The sequence below is a fragment of the Culicoides brevitarsis genome, chromosome 2 (assembly GCF_036172545.1).
Source record: "Culicoides brevitarsis isolate CSIRO-B50_1 chromosome 2, AGI_CSIRO_Cbre_v1, whole genome shotgun sequence".
In the NCBI taxonomy this organism is placed as follows: Eukaryota; Metazoa; Arthropoda; class Insecta; order Diptera; family Ceratopogonidae; genus Culicoides; species Culicoides brevitarsis.
In genome coordinates this window covers 30,187,399-30,206,936 of record NC_087086.1, presented here as the reverse complement: position 1 = coordinate 30,206,936, position 19,538 = coordinate 30,187,399, and the positions used below count along the sequence as shown (strand labels likewise).

Sequence of the window (19,538 nt, the reverse complement as noted above, 5' to 3'; positions counted from 1 at the left end):
TTCTTTTGTCTCGTGCTCAGTTGCTGCTGCGAACTGCCTGCTGCTGAAATCCAGAACACAAAAAAAAGTAAAAAATTTCCTCAAACATTTTTGTTTATGTCCCCTTTTTCTCTTTTTTTTTCTTTACAGAACATCAAATAACCACAGAATCGGTCTGGATGTCATGATGAAGAAGAAAACCTGACGAATGAACGATTGAATGAAAAAAATGAAATGAAATAAAATGATGGAGAAAAAGAAGAAAATTACACTTCAGTGATGCGTCAAATTTGATAAAAAAAAAAGGAAACACAGAAGGAACGTTTGAAGTGTTGTTGCTGAAATGAAATTCTCCCGCTGTGCAAGAGACGATTTGACGCAGTTTTAACACAATATTTTATGATTTCTTACTTCATCATGGTTTGACCTTCCACAGAGATTATGAGGATATTCGTAAAAACATTCATTTTTGTCTTTTTCAAGATAAAAATGAAAATTTTCATAAAATACCGAAAATAGCCTATAACTGAACTTAAATATTTTTTAAGTTCTCGTCAGCTCTTCGAACGACAGAGGTGGAAAAAGTTTATTTTTTTCCGGGAACCAAACTCATTTTCCAAAATTATATTTACCCCAAGCAGGGTCAAAAAAACTTTCAGTCAAAAAAAAAACTTAAAGCTTTTGCTTAGTTAAAAGTCACAATTAAGTTGACTTTTGACTTTAATGTCAAAAGTTAAAGCTTCTTAAGTTTATTTAATTTTACGTAAGTAAACGATTAAGTCAATTAAGTTAACATTAAGAACTTTATTTTTCTAAAAAACCAAAATTTAAAAAAAAAATTAAGCTTTTAATTTTGACTTATTGGGTTTAAACTTTATATTAAGTAAAAGTAAATAAGCTTAAGAAGTTCTTACTTTTGACTTTAAAGCAAAATTCAACTCATTTGTGACTTTTACTTAAGCAAAAGCTTTAAGTTTTTTTTCTTGTCTGAAAGTTTTTTCGACCCTGACCAGAAGATAATGAAAAAAAAAATCCTAAATTAAGTCAATTTTATTAAGTTAATTTTTATTTATTTGAAATACTGTTTTATACAAAATGACAAGATTAACAGTTTTTTGTGATAAATTAATATTTTTTGATTAAAAATTTGATAATTTAAAATTTATCGCAGAGTATTTTAATTTAAAAATTTAAACAAAAAAATTTCGTAAAAATAACTGTCAAAAAATTTTGAAAAATAATTTTTTTGAAAAAAATTTTTAAAGAAGAAACTCAAGAAGCTTTTATTTTTTAATACAAAAAGTCAAAAGTTGAAAATTTTGTAAAACATTTTAAAAGACCAAAAAACGGTCAATTTTGATGATATTTTCAACTTTTTTTTATTTTGCCCCATTGGATTTTCGACTTTTGAAATGGGGCATGGGACAAAAAGTTCAAAAAAAATTTGGAGCGGCCTAACTAAGTAATTCTAAAAATTTTAATTTTTAAATTATGAAATTTCCCCTTTTATCTTTAAAAAAATTCAAATTTTTTTTCAGGATTTTTTTAAATTTCTCAAAAAACGTCTAAGTAACAAATTTTAATCTAAAACGCGCTTTTTCGAACGAACGTCCTCTTTCAACATTAACTTTAAAAAAAATTCTCACATATTCCCTAAAAATTTTTGCAAAAATTCAGGATCTAGCCATATATTTTGCATTTAAATGTCTTCCGAGCCATTTCATAAATATGTTATGAGAATTCCCTTCCTTTCCGCTTAACTTTCCGTTCCTTCTTCACTGCGCCAACTATAAAGCCATGCCAAAAAAAGGACAAAATCTACTTATTATAAATAAGACAAAAACACACACACAGACGACAGAAGAAGCAGGTGAATCGACACCTTTTTCAGGAGACGTTGTCTTTGTCGTCGCGTCGTCGTCGTCCTCGACAGACAATAACGAAAAAGATAAAAATAAAATATTCTGTTTTGCACAGCCAGAGCGACACAAAATAGAGTAAATATCATCTTGTCACATAACGATAATAATAATGAAGATTTTTTTTCTTGGAAGGGTTTCCTCGTGAAATTTCTTAAGAAAAAAAAAAGACAAAAAATGACAAAATTTAATTTAAAAAAGAAAGTTTAAATTCCAATATAACAATCTCTGAAATGCAATCTTTGTCGTCGTTTTAAAGTTTTATCTGTTAAAAGTGGTTGAATTGTCTTCTCGCTCACACTTTTGCCATTGATGCCGATGTTCAAAAACTTTGGGCACACAAAAAGAGGCAGTAAAAACGACGAAGAACAAGAAAAAAGTTTTAATACTGATATCTTATTCGTGTTATGTCTTCCTTAAAAAAAAATGTTTCTCCCTCTTAAAGATTATCTCTTATCGTGTACTCTAGCTCATTTTTTTTTATAGAGAGCGTCTCCGGCTAATAACAGTGCAAAAATTTTACGACCTAATTTCGTGTAATTTTGTGACAATCGTCATTTTTTCGACGTCCTTGACGTTCACTGAGTAAATAAATCTTTTCAATTTTCTTCATTTTTTTTAAAGATAAATAGATGAGGACAAAATAAAAAAAAGTGTGTTACATAAAGCGAAAAAAAAAATCCTTTACAATTTTCACCCTGTTATTATAATGCGATGAGAAGTGAAGAATGGCGCGCGAGAGTAAAACACATACAAAAAATGAATCTGGAGAGAGAAAGAGACAAGAACACAAATAGCATCATCATTTCAATAGACGTAATCATACAATTTCCATGGTTCTGAATCATGATGAACTGTGTCGTTGTTGTTGTTGTTGTTATTTTGTAACTGTTTTTTATAGACTACCAAGCTTTTTTGCTCCACATTTCGTTCTCGCATTTCATTTATATTTATGTACGCCGTGTTTCGTTGTTTTGCTACGCAAACACAGCTTTTTTCTCATCTGAAAGCAGCGAGTCTGATTGTTTATTATTATAATATTCATCTGAGCTTGTAACATTTACGATTCGACAAGCGGGAGTACAAGCGAAATGGATAAGGGTTTAAAATGAGGTTTTTTGTGTGCTTTTGAGGTGAGTTGTAAAGGGAAAGGAATAAAAACAGTTATGTGAAAGAACTTTTGGTAGAAGTCATCATGGAAAATTAAAAATTGATAATTTAGCGAGAAATTTCAAAAAAAAATTGAAAGAAATGAAAATATGTTTTCATTATGTAAGAAAATTGTTTTTTTCCTTTAAAAATCAACTTTAGGAATCCAAAATGAGCTGAAAATTTATTTTTGTTTAATTTTTTGATGTTTTCAATTCAATATTTGAGTAGTAAAAATGTTAATAAAATTCAAAAATTTTCCATAAAATTCACATTTCTCTGAGGCTTTTATTTTTTAATGGAATCAGTTTAACTTTGGTTTCAAATAATTTTCGAAAAAAAAATTTTTTTTTCAAGAAAATCCTTCAAAAAATTAAAATTTCCTGAAATTTTTAGATTTTTTTAGGTTTTTTCTTATCAGAAATACATTATTTCTTACTTGAAACTAAAATTAATTTTAACTAAGAAATAATGTCTTTTTGATAAGATAAGAACTAAACAAAATCTGAAGAATTTCATAAAAAAAAAGTTTTTTGAATGATAATTTTTTTTTTAAATTAGGCCGCTCCAAATGAAAATCATAAATAAAGTCCAAAATCAAAATTTAAAAAAAATTTATTTTTCAATGAAATCATTTTCAAAATTTTTCAAATAATTTTAAAAAAATTTTAAAAAATTTTCAACTTAAAAATTCTTTAAAAATTAAAATTTCATAAAAATTAACTTCAAAAAATTTTTGAAAAAAAATTTTTTTTTCAGTAATTTTTTATGAAAAATATTTTTAGAGAACAAAATTCAAGTTAAAACATGATTTTCAAAACAAAAATTAAAATAATTGAAAATTTTTTAAAAATTTTTTTGAAAAATTTTGAAAAATTTATGAAAATACATTAAAAAACGGTCAATTTTTGAAAATTTTTTAACTTTTTTTTTTTTTTTAATTGGATTTTTGAACTTATTAAAAAATTAAAGCTTCAGAAAAATGTGAGTTTTATGGAAAATTTTTTGAATTTTATCAACATTTTTATTTTTTTATTTATAATTTTTTTTCAAAAATTATTTGAAACTGAAACTCATATAAATTAATTAAAATCTGGAGTTTTAATTATTATTTTAATCAAAAATCAATTTTTTAAAAATTCCATACTCAAAAATATTAAAGTTCATCCACAATTGAAGTTGTTTAGCTCAAAAAATTTTTTTAACAAGACTTTTTAACTGGAAAAGATTTTTAAATTTTCACAAAAAAAAAACTTTTTTCAAAGAAACACCTTTAAATGACGTCTTTTACTCGTATTTCAAAGGAGCTTTTCCAAGAAATCTTGAGTTTTAACGACCTTTTCACTAACTACAAAAAAAAACTTTTAAAACTATTTCATTCAACAAAAATTGCAAGAAATTATCTTTCATCACATTTTAATATTACTTCAACTCAAAACATTTCCATTAAAATTCCCAAAAATAAAACTATTTTAAGCAAAAAACTTCACTTTTTGTAAGTTTTTGTCACATGAAGTGTTTCCATCTCACCACCAAACAACAAAAAACACAAAAATTTGTATATTCTTTTGGGTTTCTCAAGTACTTAGTATCTCAAAAAGTACTTTTCTGTCCATTATTATTATTGTCGTTGTTGTTGTCGTACTCGAAAAACATTTCCTCCAGAGTATTTTTTTTATTTTATTCATTTTTTTCCTCCTCGTCTTCTTGTTCTTCTTTGACTGACATTATTCACAAAGAAAAATTTTTATTTTATCATTATAATGCATTTTGCATCCTTTTATTATGGAGCAAAAGAAGAAAAAGTAGAACGAGTTCCGGAACAAATAATATCGATTGAGGAACAAGAACAAGCAAAAGTGCAAGTCTAACAAAAAAAAAAATGAAAAAATGATTGCAACAAGAAAAAGTTTTTCGTTCGTCATAGATTACTGGAAGATTAAACTTTTTTAAACTCGATATCTAGGGCATTGTTTCAACCAATTTTTAATTCATGCAGTTCGTCTTCAATTTCTCCTTCAAGGATTCGTAGATTCGTTCGAACACATAAATCACGACGAGAAATCGTGTCCTTTACTCCCATGATATTAATCAAGCACTCAAAAACTAATCTTTTTGGTATATTTTTTTTCTTATCTACGAATTTTCCATTTGAAACAGAAGGAGAGAGAAAAGAGGGAAAAGTTGACATCGAAGGACAAACGACACGCAATCAAACGTAAATATAGATTGAAAAGTTAAGACAAATTAATTTAATATTAAATCCTAACAATATTTATCTCTAATCTCCTCTTTTAACGTTTTTTTTTCTATTCTGCGAGTTGAAACAAAAGTGAACGAACGAACGTTGGAGAGATTTATTTGTCGAGCAACTTTCATGCGAGGGACAGCACTTTAATATTGCATGAATGCCAAAACGACACATTATAAGCCGTTACTTTACTTTAATTCTTGATGTTTTTCAGTTTAGTCTCCTGGCAATGAACGACCGTCTAAATGAAAAAAAAACGAGGAAAATGAAAAAGGAAAGGTCATCAAAAAAAAAAAACGAGAAGCCACACAAAAAAAAAGTATTATCGACTTGACTTCCTTTCGTCTTTCACTTCTTATCATCTTTTCTTCGTTCGTTATGCGAAACAAACCAACTCACAGAAACTTGTGATTAATTTTTTGTCGTCTATTTTTTCGTGTTATTAGATAAATTACTGGAATCCGGAGTTTTTTTCTCTTTTTTTTTCTGTTCAGTCTTTGAATAGAGAATTCGTTCGTGGGACGACTAATCTATCACCATCAATATTTTTGCATTAAAAAAGGTTAAGGGTGACCGAAGATGTTTTTTTTTATTTTTTGACAGTTGTTGTTATTAGAGGGACGAGATAATTGGAGTAAATGTCAATTAACTGTCAAAATATTAATTAATTTTTAATTTTGACAGTTGAGTGAAATTTGAAAATATTTTGACAGTTAATTGACATTTACAAAATTTGATTTAAAAATGAAAATTCTCTAATTATGACAACTGTCAAAAAATTTATAAGTCTTCAGTCACATTTAGGCCTTTTTTCGTAAAGATTGATAAAGATAGTTTAGCCGTCAACCATACAAAAGAATTTCTTAAAATTTGACAGTTAATTTTTTTTTAAATTTGAAAATTTTGACAGCTGTCATTAAGTTTGAGATGTCAAGTGTCAAAAAAAATTTTTTAGTAAAAAAGTTTAATGTCAAAGCAATATCAGTTTTTCTGATTGATCTTTTCTAACAAGAAATTTTTGACAGCTGTCAACTCAAATTTGACAGATGTCAAATTTTTTGAATATAAAGCTAATTAAGGCTATTTTATTTCTTAATTAAAAAAAAAATTGAAATAAATCTAACTCTTGATTTTACTTATAAATGTCGAAAATTCAAAATTTTACCGATTGAAATTTGAAAATCGTTTGAATTCGCGATTTTCAAATTTCAACGGTAAAATTTTGAATTGAAAATTTTAGAAAACAGAAATCAAATTTTGAATCAGAAAATTTTACCGTTGAAATTTGAAAATCGCTTTTTCGCTAATTCAAAAATTTCGTAAAAATTAAAAAAAAAATCTTAAACGTAAATTCAAAAAATTGCCGTTAAAAATAAAAAAAAAACAAATTGAAATGTTTTAAATCAGATATTTTAATGTTAAAATTCTACTTTAAGACCCATTTGACTTTTGACATTTTTCACACTTTACACCTCAATCGATCAAAATCACCCCTAACACTAAACATTTTCGCTCTGCACGTCTCTCCATTATTTTTTTTTTAATGAAAAGTCTACCAAAGTTGTACAAAAAAGTAGATTTGTCATCGTCTCTTCATAAATCATGTGCTATTTACAATAAATAACGCTTTTTTTTTAAAAAAAGTGTTGATATCGTTTCATTTTTTTTCACGTTTCGATATTTTCGCGTTCATTGTAGCGTTAAAGGTAGCAAGTCTCGGACTCGTCTACACTAATGATAAGATTTTTGTCATTCGGGAGTGATAAATTTGATTTACGACGCCATAATTTTTTTTTTGTCAAAGAGCTTCATTTACATCAAAGGCGTCTCTCGCTAACACCCACAAACAAACACGAAAAGCATGAGCGCCGATAATAAATTTACATTTTTTTTTTATTTTCAATCAACTGATTGCATCAATATTTAAAAAAAAAATAACAGAAAAATATTTACAGCCTTAAACGATTTTCGATAGAGAGCGACGTCGACACGAAAAGCACGACAGGATATTCGATACAGATTGTGGGACAATGAACGTTGACCTTTGAGTTGGAACAAAAAAAAAACAGACAAAAAAAAATCGTCGGAAAGCCAACACGTTCCTCAAATAAAGTTCTTTTGTCTTTTTTTTTCTTGTTTTGCATCAATTTGTTCCGATACAAAAGTGAACAAAAGTAAATTTTATGCAAATTCAATTTTTTCCCGTGCTCCTTTTTTTTGCTGTATTTTTAGAACCGAGTGGAACATCGACAGAGTTGACATCACGTAAATATTAAAATCTTGGTCTTGAAATGTAAATCAGCGAGCAAAAAACTCAGAGATAAGCAGAAAAAGCAAACAATAACAAAGAATAAAAAAAGAGAAAAACACCAAAAGAAAAATACTGGTCTCGCTTGATAACAGAAAATTTTGTATTTTTTGCCCATTCCGTTGAATAAACGGCAACGAGTTGCTATTTACTTTTATTTATAGTGATTTTTTTTATTTATTTTTCATTTTTTTTTCACTCGACATCGAAAACAGCAACCAACTGACTCGAGATGCAGAGTTGACAAGGAACATTGTAAATTTGTTACATCCAAAGAGTGTGTGTGTGTCAGCTGGTCGTTTTGGTCAAAAACAAGAGAAAGAGAGACGAATACGGAAGAAAAAGTTTATAGTTTTTCGACAATTTTGTGGCAAAATGAAAGAGGAAATTATATTTAAATAAATTCTATTTGGGGAAAAATAATTTTTGGGATAGGTCGAACATGGCAAAGAATATCAAACGTGAATTTTGCTTTTACCAAGGAACGAAATGGGGAAATTGAATTGCAGGAAGTGAATGACCAGGCGTTTCCTTTTTGTGTGATATGATTTGTAAATAAATTGAAAAAGTCATGTAAAGTTGTCTGGGGGGAGGAATTTTATTAAGAAAAGGTCAGTTTTGTGATGTTTTTTAGAAAAATCAATCAAAATTTATGTTCAGTTGGGGGTTTGATGACCTTTTTCTGATATTCCTGATTATGAGAATTAAATTTTTCATAAAAATTAGTAAGAAAAATTTTTTTTTATTTTCAAGCTAGATGAGAATTTTTTTTCTATCAATAAATGCTTCAAAAATCATTCAGTTGAATCGAATTTATGACTTTTGGAGTAAAAAATGTTTGTAAATTTTGAATATTTTAGAATTTTCATACGATTTTTTTCAAAAATTAAGTCACTAACGTCACAAATTTATTTTTTCATATCGAAAATATGTCAAAAATTTTCTGAATATCAAAATTCAGTGAAAATCAAGTAAAAAATTCAAGTTTTTTTTATAAATTCTTTGAAAATTATTTTATTATTAAAGTTTTGCATTTATAATTTTTAATATTTATGGTTTCAATTTTAAATCTATTAAAATCCTAAAAAGTCAAACTTTTTAGTAATACTAGACATTAAAAAGTTAATATTTTGATTAAAAAATTTTTAATTAGCCATAAATTTTGAATTTTTTTGCCAAATTGAAAAATAATTAAGTTAATATTTTAACATCTAACCTCTAAAGATTTATATTATTTTAGAATTAATTTGTTTTTTAATTAATTTATTTTTTTAATTAATTTATTTTTTTATTTTAATTATTTTTTAATTAATTTATTTTTTTATTTTAATTATTTTATTATTTTTTAATTAATTTATTTTTTTATTTTAATTATTTTATTATTTTTTAAAAAATTATTTTTTTGAATTAATTAATTTAATTTAATTTTTTTTTCAAAAATTAAATTTTTAAGACATTAAATGTTAATTTTTGTCCTTTTATCAAAAAGATTTTCAATTTTAATTTAAATATTTTTTTAAAGGCTTAATTTTTGAATAAATTAACGTATCTTTGAACTTTCAGACCGTTTAAAAAATATAAAAAATTAATAAAGCCTTGAAAAAATTAAACTTTAAAATAATTCAAAATAATTTCTTACATCAAAATTAAAAAAAAAAAATTTTTAAATGTAAAATTGCAATTTTGTCAAGTACTCCAACAAAAATTGACTTAAAAACCCAACAATACCAATTTCTCAGAAAATTTGTATTTTCTCTACCATTTCATAACATTTTTTTTTATTTGCACCACTAACGCTTTTACTCTCATTCACAACATTCTTCTTTCATCCACAACTTCCTTTCCACAACTATTCAAGTAGAGGTAACACACATTTGTACAAAAAAAAAAGAAAAATAAAGAAGAAAACTCAATCCTTAAATAAACATAAAAATTACTTACTTCTCTTGAGTTCCGACCACGTTTTGTTGGCTTTCAAAACTGGTGCTTGCAATCTATTTCTCACTCTTTATTTTTTTTCTGTTTTAATTTTTTTTTTATTTTTTCCAATATTTTTTTTTTATCTATTTTCAAGGAATTTCTTTCTCCTTTCAGCAATAATTATATCTCATTTAATTTATTTTTATATTTTTCCATTCATTCACCTTTTTACCTTTTTTTCAATTTTTGTAAAATTACTGCCAAAGACCTTTAAAAAAATTGCTTAATTACAGCTGGCACAAAATCATTCAAAAAACATATTTTTCGGCTTTTTTTTTACTCGGAATTGAGTTGTTTTTATGTATTTTCGTGTGTCTGCTTTTTTTGATGAATATCAAATATGTTTGTATATAATTTTCAAAAGGTTCTTTATTTATCTTTTATTATGTTTTATTCGGTCTTTTTTGTTTTATTTTTTGGTATTTTTGTCGTCGTCGAGGATATAGAAGGTTGGTTATCTTATCATCAAAATAATAATAACATTAATTTCGCTACACACTAACGATAATTTATTTTTATTTTTTTTTGTTTTCCACTTTTGTAATTTTTTCGGCTAAAAATTTGACACCGACCTACAAATTTTCTTTCAAATATTTTTTTTTTAATTTTTTTTATCTACAACAAAAAAAAACACCTTTTTTCCACACTTTATGTAAAATAATTTAACACACGGAATATTTCGAACACTTGTAAATTATTTTTTCGTGTTGTGCTGTTGTTACCTTTCCGAGTCACGACAAATAACTAAAGTTGGTGATTTTGTTGCGTTATCATTTATAGTGTTGTTGTTGTTGTTGGAGGAGTTGAAAAAGCAAAAAATCGCTATCTACGGACACACGACGACAACGTTTACGTGAGCGGATGATGATGCAAACCAGACTGAGGACCTAGCACAACACCACGTTGCCTGTGACACGAGAGAGATGAGCACGACTGAGACGGAAAATGTGCGGCGCATGTTTTTTCTCGCTCCGATTCGTACGGAAAACAGATGAAAATTGAGAGAAAATGGAAATTTTTTGCTCTCAGCCTCCGGGATGCACTGGAAATCGCGTCGTGGAAGTTGCGAAAGTTATTTAGACTCAATAAATCTCTTTAATTACAGAAGTGAATGCTTTTTATTTGCCTATTTCCTGGGTAACCTCGTCTTGCCTGCGCGCCACGTCTCGCATTTCGACGGAATATTTTTATTACTTTTATATGAGGTACTTTTCTCGTATGTTTATTTACTTGTTTTTGTTTTTCCTCGACTATGAGCCTAATGAAAGACGTGTGTTCGTAAATAATTATACGCACTTTATTATTTCTTAATCTTTATTCTATTTATCTTTGATTTGGCTTGCGGAACGACAACAACGATGATAGCCATGGCGCGCGCTCCGAAGGCCATTTAAGTAATTAATGGCTTTGTTGGGTGATTTGCGAGAAAAATTAAGTGGCTTCGGCGCGCGTGGAATTAAGACATTTCCTCCGATTACATTTTTTTTTTGTATTTTTAGGTCAACCAGATCATTAAGGGACAAGGCACAATAAAATAGGAAGAAATCATTGTCGTCGTCAAAATAAATATCGAAACAATAAAATAAAAACCGATAATGGTGATTTTTGTGCCGATTGTTTAAAAGAAGAAAAAAATTGTAAAGGGATATAAAAGCGATTGTGTTTAACGAGTTGATGTGAAGCGAGCGAGCGACGAAAGTGACACAGAAAACGGAATTGGGGATAAAAGTGTCATTAAGGCCAGTAGAAACATAATATTAAAATTTTATTCGTGGGGTTTTTGCTCTATTTTTAAGTGTGTTTTGCGTTGAAAAGGTGATGATGACTGGTCAATTATTTGTTTTTTACAAAATAAAATTGATTCTTAGATAAGGGAGAAGTATTTGAGTCAATTTTTAAATTTTGACATAAAAATACTAACTTTGAGGAAAAATTAAAATTTTTAAAAAATAAAAAAACAAAAAAATAATATTTAGGTACCTAAGTAAAAAATAAAATAAAAAAATTAATAATAAAAATAAATATAATTTTTTAAATAAAAATAAAAAAGTTTTAATTTAAAAAAAAATAAATTAAATATAATCAAGAAATTTTACCAAGAAACTCACTAAATTTTTAAAAAATATTTCAAAATTGAAAAAAAAGATAAAATTATTTAATCTTATAAAAAAGTTCAAAAATACTTTGCATAGTGCATACTAAATTAATTTATTAAAAAAAATATATGAAATTAAATAAAATTAAATTAAATTAATTATAATTAGGTAATTAAAATTAATAAAATTAAAAATTTTAAAATTTATAAAAATTTATTTAAATTATTAATTAATTAATTTATTAAAAAAAATTTGAAATTTGTAAAAAAAAATCCAATTTAATTTTATTGCAATTTATAATTTTAATAAAATTAATTAAATAAAATTAAGGAATTTCACTATTTTCACTATGGAATATTTGCTCGAAATTCTAAAACAACACAAATTAATCTTTTAAAAAATATTTTGAAATTATTTTTAAAATTATATGAATACACATTAGGTATAAAGTTGTACAATAAAATTAAATTGAAATTTTTTTTTTTTGTATAAATTTCAATTTTTTTTCGATAAATATATTAATTAATAATTTAAACAATTTTTTATAAATTTTAAATTTTTTTAATTTTATTAATTTTTAATTTAATAAATTTTTAATAATTTTTATTTAATTTTTTTTATTTTAATTTATAATTATTTTATTTTTTTAAATGTAAATTATAAAAATTAAAAAAAAATTTACGAATTTATTTTAATTTTAGAAAAAAAACGTTACGATATTATTTAAAAAAAAAATAAAATAAAGATAAATAATTAAAAAAAAAAAATAAAATAAATAAATAAAAATTAGGTACAAAAAAAATTTATTAGCATTAAAAAATTATTCGTAGATCTTTGAAACGTTTTTTTTTTCAAAAAATTGCCTGAAATAAAAAAAAAATATTAAAATAATAAATTAATTAAAAATTTTGAAGAAATATTACTTAACAAGTAAAAATTTCGAATTTCAATACGAGTTTTTTTTATGAAAAAAATTCAAGAAATTTAAAAAAATTGATTTTTTATCATATCAACGAATTATCAAAAAAAAAACACGTGCCGATAGTTTGACAGATCGACTTAGTTCCATCATTCACCGTAATGGCGCCCCATCAACTTAACAAATCAACAATTTATGAGCAAATCTCCTTAAATAACTTGCGGATCTACTCAATTGCTAACAAAAATCATCTTAATCCACTCCTTGCGACACACTTTACTTTTCTCACGTCCTTTTATTCTTTTTCTCGGTACAAAGAAAGAAAGAAAGACATCAACTTAAGTTCATTTCCTTCCGCCGCCAAAGCCTCGCACAAAGCGTGTCGTCTTTCTAATAATAATTTACGACCGTTGCACTAACAAACCGGAGGAAATTACATTTCCTGCACGACGACAGTCCAAAAATAATAATCATAAAATAATATTTTATAGGCCACTGAGACACAATTCTCCTCACAATTCGCAGCAATGAAACGAAGCCAAAAACAATTCCGAATGTTCGTGTTTGTGTCATCGAAAAATCTTCTTAGATTAGAAAACAAGTCAAATCCCTCTGGGGGAAACTTTTCCATCCAACGTTCTACGTGAATTGATCAACTAAAAACAACATTCCGACAATAATAATCAACAACTTCGTTCGTTCGTTTGTCGCAGGAATAAAATGAAAAATGCTTATTGCACACAAAAATCCATCAATATTGCATTGACATTAAAAATTTATATATTCAATGATTGGAGTACCTACAGAAAAATTTCCAGCCCGTCAATTGTCAAAAATGAGCAGATGTTGAAATATTTCCAGAAGCAAAAAAAAAATTATTTCCTTGCTTGAAGGCTGCCAAAGTTTCGTGTACTTTTTGCGTTACATTCCTCCAGTTCGAAATGCATATTTTTACAACAACAACAACAACGCCACAACTCACAACAGATCGCTTTTAAAAAGTTTGATGTTTTGATGCAAATATTTGCAATTCAAATTAAATTGCCATCTCTCTCTTTTTCTCTCTCTGGATGGTGTGCGTTGGCTGGCATGACTGACTGCATGCGAAAAACAGGATCAGTTCACCGCTACTTACGAATCTGATTACAGGAATATGAATAAACTTTTTTTCTGCTGCTGCTGCTGTTGCGCTGCCAAAACTGTGTGTTGAGGTTTTGAATGTAATTTGGGATCGAATAATTTTCGCCGAAGTGAAATTCATTCGTTATGTTCGCCGAATTTGATTAAAGTTTGGTTTGTAATTAGAAGAGGATTGTTGACTTTCTTTAATGGCGAAGGGTTCGTCGGAAATTTGTTGAATAAATCAAAAAAAGGGTTTCTCGGGGGAACGTTTATTTTAAAATTAACACGAAATTGGCTGGAATAGAAAAGAAGAAAGAAGATTTCAAGGTCAAATGTGAACTTTGAAGGTCATTGAAGTAAAAACATTTTTTTTTGGTTTGAAAGAGACTGAAGTTGATCCTGAAGGTTGATTTTTTTAAACATTTTTGCTCCTGAAAATCTTTAAAAAAATTTAAAGTGTCTTAAAGAGGCTTATAATTGAAAAAAAAAAATCAAAAATTTAATTAAATTTTTAGTTTTTATTAAAAATTAAAGCTTTTTTAATTTTTTTTAATAAAATTTTAATTTTTAATTTTCAAGTTTTTTAAGAATTTAAAATTTTTGAAATTTTTCAAGCTCTTTAGATTTTTTTTTGAATAAAAATGTAAAAATTTGATAAAAAAAAAATTAAAAGACCAAAAAAAATCATTTTTTTTTTTTTAATTTTTTATTTTTTTTTTAATTAATTTTAAGCTTTTTTTAGGCACTTTAATTTTTTTTTAAATTTTCAGGAGCAAAAATGTTTAAAAATTAATCTTCAGAATCGATTTCAGTCTCTTTTTAACAAAAATGACAAATTTTAATCAATGTTCAAGTTTCTGAAGTTGACGAAAAAAAAAATATTTCTTTTTTTTTAATTTAAAATTTATGAAATTCCAGAAAACAATTTTAAACGAAAACAATTTTTACAAAAATTACAAAATTAAAAATTAAAAAAAATTTCTATCGAAATTTATTGTTTTTGGACCTAAAAATGTCAAAAGAAGCTAAAAATTCTCATTAGAGGCTTAAAATTGAAATAAACGGAAAATAAAATTTAAAAAAAAATCTAATTTTGTGACCAAAAATGTTAATTTTGTATCAATTTTTGATAAAATAAACCAAAAATTGATCCAAAATTTCATATTTCTCCTCAAATTGTATGAAATTCCTGTCAAAAAGATCAAATTTCATGCAAAAATTGAACAAATGAACAAAATTTCAATCGACAACCGCCATCACTGCCTCTCAAAATCGCCTGCCTACTCAACTTTACATGTTTGCTTTTCGTTAGGAGAGATAGTTTTGTTGATTTATTTAGTTTTATTTGCATGCGAGGATATTTTCAACCCATTCATTACCATCCAATCACTGCATTAGTCAAACAAAAATCTCATGAAGTTGCAAAATTCTAAAATAAACTTGCTTTTTGGGGGGAATCACAAGTCAAGAAGCGTCCTGATAAATCACAGACATGTCAGTTGAAATTTAATAACCGACCTACATTTTCCCCTTTCGTCGTGTGTCGCACACAAATGCTCGCCGCTCATCCATTTATTGCTGTAAGTCGTCATTGTTCAAGAAGAAGACGAAGAAGTAACTAAGTGAAGTAAGTTGTTGTTGTTTATTTTTATTTTATTATTTTTTTTCTTTGCTGTCTTCCAGAAATGGCGATATCATCACTGTTTGTAGTACACTTCCACAAGACACGATACAGAAACCGTGACGTGACACTTTTTTTTCGTTTCCCTTGAAATATGGTGCTGAAAAGTTTTTCTTATTCTTCTTTTTTTCGTTTTGTCACAATGTTGCCATGTGTGTGTGTGTGGAGGATGTGTGCGAGGAGTTAAGAGTAAACGTTCAACAACATCTCCAAGAGACGACGACGACAATAGATTGCACTGATTTGTTGCTAAATATATATTTTTATCGTACAGATGTGTGAATTGTGAATGAATGGAAGTAAGTTATGTAAGAGATTTGTGAAGAAAAATCGCATATCGATAAAAACTTATTTAAATAAAAGCGTATTTTTGATCGAAATTTCTCTAAACTTTAAAAACTTTAATGTAAAATTTTATTTTTTTTTAATTAAAAAATATTTGTTTATTATTTTTTGAGAAGATTTTTTTTAATTTTTTAGAAAATTAACGAACATTTATAAGAAATTTTTGAAAAAAAAGTCAATTGATAATTTTTTGCCTTCTAATTAAAAGAATTAATTCAGAAATTTAATTTTGTATTAAAAAATGCTATAAAATTATTTCCAAGTATTAAATAAATTAAATTTTAAATTCGAATTTTTTAAAATAATAATAAAAAATATTAAAAATAAAATTAAATTTGCAAAATTAAAAAAAAATAAAAAATTGATATTTTTTTATATTACGGATCACTTTTTAGAACTTTTTAGAATCTGTATGAAATTTTTCAAAAAAATTAAAAATTTTTATATTTTTAGAAATTGGAGAACTTAAAACTTTATACTAATTTCTTTAAATTTTTTAAAACAAAATAATTTTTTTGAATTTTTTCTACATGAAGCAATTCAAAAGTCATAATTAACACATAATACATAAAAAATTATGAATTTTTATATTTTTTCAGAAATTTTACAAAAAGCTTTTCTTTTAAATTGAAAATAAAAATAATAAAAAAAATAAATAAATAAAAATTAAATAATTTTTTTAAGCAACTTTTTTTTAATTATTTTAATTATTTAAAATTCAGAAAATTTATTTTAATCACAAAATTCTCTTTAAAAGTATTTTTCTTATTTCGTTATTTTTTTAAAGGAATTTAATAAATAAATTTTATTTTAAAATTTTCAACCTTGGATAGAACAGAAATTTTTGAAATAAAAAAAAATTAAAATAAATTGAATTAAATTAAAAAAAAATTTTTTTGGTATGAATTTTTTTTCAAAATCATTCAATTATTAAAATTTTAATCGAAATTCAATTATTTAAAAAAAAATAAAAAAAAAACTTGGACCGACATCAAAGCTCATCAAAAATCCCCCGCATAAACTCCTTAACTTCCACTGCCTTTTAACACATATACGCGTCAATAAAAATGTATGAGAAAAGTTTTTCCTACAACAAAAGAACACTTTAGAGATAATGATATCACTTTATTCATGAACATTTTTCTTATACATTTTTTTTGTTCATTCTTCCATCCACATCACACACGACACGACACGACATCACGTAAATGAGAAAAATATTTTCGTGATTTTTCCCAAAAGACATTTGGAGCCACGAGCCAAACAAAAAAAAAGACAAAATCGTTCGTTAATTGACAGAAATATGGTCGCAAGGAACCCTTATCATGCGCCAAGCAAAGCCACAAAAGCGACTAAAAAGACATCAGAGTCGTAATTTATGTCCATAACAATATTTTTCACGTTGTCGAGTGGAGTTGCATTACGTGGAATGAGCAACGTTTTCTTCTTTCGCATCATCTGACTTCTCGCACCCTCGTTGCCTGTCGTCGACGTCGTCGTCAGTTACAAACACGGTAAATATTTAATCTGGCTCCCGTTTAACTTGAATTTTGTTTATGTGTGATGATATTTTTTATGACGTGCCCCGCTCCCGTTTCTCTACTCCAGTGAACGGCGTCGTCGCTGATGTTTATCTGATTTTTGTCTTGCTTTGATTTTCTGTATCTTGCTGCGTATTTGTGTGTGTGTCAAAAAGATTATGGAAGGTGATGTAATGAAAGGGAAAACCTTTTCATATTTCTTCTTTTTTTCTCTAGTTTTTATCGCATTTCAAAAATTATTTGAGAAAAAATGCGATAATGTGTCATTTTATGTGGAAAACCTCGGGAAAACTCTGAAAATTCGTGGGAAACTCGGAAAAACTTGAAAATTTTTCTTATTTCTTTACATTTGTAAGAGTCTTACAACTCAGCAAAAGAAAATTTATGAAAAACTCTGGAAAATTTGTGAAAAACTTTGGAAAAATTCGGAAAATTTGTGGAAAATTCAGAAAATTTGTGGAAAACTTGGAAAAAATTTTTTTCATCCTAAAAAGTTCTTTTAAGTTATTTTTGAGAAAAATTGTGAAAATTTTTGGAAAACTTAAAAATTTAAAAAAATTACGAAAATCTTTGGCAAAATTTGGAAAATTTGTGGAAAATACAGAAAATCCGAAATTTTAAATAGTTCTTTTGGAAAACTCGAAAAATTTTAAAAAATTTGTGAAAATTGGAAAATTTCTGGAAAGTTCGTTTAAAATTTTCAATATTTCCTAAAAGTTCGTTTCTCTTTTTCAATTTTGGAAAATTTTGTGAAAAACTTTGGAATACTCTAAAAAATTTGTGGAAAACCCGGAAAATTTGTGGAAAATTCGAGGAAAATTCGGAAAAACTATCAATATTCTAAAACCTTTGTTGGAGTCTTGGTACAAAAATTTTGAAAAACTTTGAACAAATTTGTGAAAAACTTTGGAAAAATCCTGGAAACTTGGGGAAAACCGGAAAATTCGTCCTTTTCATAAATTTTAATAAAAAACATTAAAATGCAGTTAAGTTGTTCCGTTTGAACGAATACTTTCACTTTTGTTCACATAAAATATCAAAGGGGAGCAAAAATGAATGTTACAACAGACATCCAGCTAATCATAATCTCTTTCGATAAACACGAGTTGTTCGCTAAATGGAGACGACTGGCAGTTCATGCAAGAGAAAATTAAGGAAAAAGACAAATGTGGCTAAAATTAGCTTCACTTGTGTTTTGTCACGTTGGATCCTTAAAAATTGGATGAACACGTGCGTGTCTCCTACAAAATTTATTTTTTCCGTAAATGATGATTTTTTTGATCGCCCAGTCAGTCAGTCGTGCGTGCGTTGCCCAATCTCACATGCGAGTCACAAGCAGCAATAAAATGCTCTTAAAAGTCATTCATTTAGATTAAATCGTTGCTTCCAATTTGAATTCATTTGTTTTTTTTTATTGCATCCATCTGGATTACATTGTTGCACCAAACGTTTCTCGCCCCCACTCAAACGATGATCATCCGCTGTAAAATTATATCAATTTGCATTACAAATCAATTTACTGACAGACAGCAAATATCACTGACAACTGACTGACTCGGCTTCGAACGATGCGATGAGATGAGATGAAAAAAGGCGTATACAAGCGAGCAAATGTAATGGAAAAATATATTTAATGAAATGAAATGAAAATCCATCAACATTATAGTCTGACGTGCTGTGGTAGAGATGACGATGTTCACAATAATAGTAATGATTATCGTTTGTCGTCGTCGTCATCGTCGTCGTTGTCATGTTTTGAGCCGTAATTGGAATGCAGATGCGATGTTATTGGAAAAAGGGGATAATAACGATAATAATTTGAAAGAATAATTTCATGAATAAGCATGTTGAATTGTTGATCTAAATTTACCTTTGGGGAGTTCCATCAAATACGAGGCGAGAAATTTTTGAGGATTTTGAATCAAAAAGACAAACGAGATTGATGAATTTTCCGAGTTTTCCCGAAGTTTTTCACCAGTTTTCACTTTTCACGTTACTCACGACACTTTTATTGTAAAATTTTGAAATTTTTCGAGTTTTTCCGATTTTCCAAAAGTTTTCCGAGTTTTCCCGAAGTTTTCCAATAATTTTCATCGAGAATATTTTCCAACGTCATTATGTCATTTGAAAAGAATTCACCAAACCAGCTAATTCATATTTCAATTGATTGAATTAGTGAAGTGATTGAATTAGCAAGATGGCAAATTGGCACGACATACGGGCATACGGACAATACCGCATTTTTTTC

The 19,538-nt window shown here is 26.7% G+C and overlaps 1 protein-coding gene across 1 annotated transcript in view; it reads right to left on the bottom strand.

Annotated features, from left to right (window-relative positions):
* The window catches only part of LOC134831976 (uncharacterized), a 66,980-nt gene extending 57,313 nt beyond the window's left edge, over positions 1 to 9,667 (bottom strand). Inside the window, exon 1 of the mRNA XM_063845832.1 lies at positions 9,548 to 9,667. The gene's annotated coding sequence lies outside the window, so the exon portion shown is untranslated. The remainder of the gene's footprint in view (positions 1 to 9,547) is intronic.
* Between the last annotated feature and the right edge of the window lie 9,871 nt (positions 9,668 to 19,538).